Source organism: Camelina sativa, unplaced genomic scaffold (assembly GCF_000633955.1).
Source record: "Camelina sativa cultivar DH55 unplaced genomic scaffold, Cs unpScaffold10494, whole genome shotgun sequence".
NCBI lineage: Eukaryota > Viridiplantae > Streptophyta > Magnoliopsida > Brassicales > Brassicaceae > Camelina > Camelina sativa.
Genome location: NW_010931544.1, coordinates 1 through 387, shown reverse-complemented (window position 1 = coordinate 387; position 387 = coordinate 1). Strand labels below are relative to the sequence as shown.

Here is a 387-nt window from a genome sequence, read left to right as displayed (position 1 = left end):
GGAACCGCTGTTGAGTGGGTACAGATGCCTGGAATGAAGGTATGCCCTTGATTCAATTCCTCTAATTTTGTTTTCGTTACTTGCATATAGTGTAAGATATCAAATAGTTATTCTGCTTTTTCCTTAATGGTTGTTTTGTATCTCTGTAACAGCCTGGTCCGGATTCCATTGGAATCATCGCTATTTCTCATGGTTGCACTGGTGTGGCAGCACGTGCCTGTGGCCTAGTGGGTCTTGAGCCTACAAGGGTATGTGTTTAGAGTCATTCTCATCGCTGATTTATACAGTTTTATTCTATCCCATGTGTGTTTGTATACATATTTAACAAATTAATTTGGTCTCTCTATTTTCTAGGTTGCAGAGATCGTCAAGGATCGTCCTTCGTGG

The 387-nt window shown here is 40.8% G+C and overlaps 1 long non-coding RNA gene across 1 annotated transcript; it reads left to right on the top strand.

Moving 5' to 3' along the window:
- Positions 1 to 387, top strand: LOC104775233. Its single transcript, XR_765777.1, has 3 exons — positions 1 to 39; positions 153 to 248; positions 355 to 387. It is a non-coding gene; the product is annotated as an uncharacterized LOC104775233 (long non-coding RNA).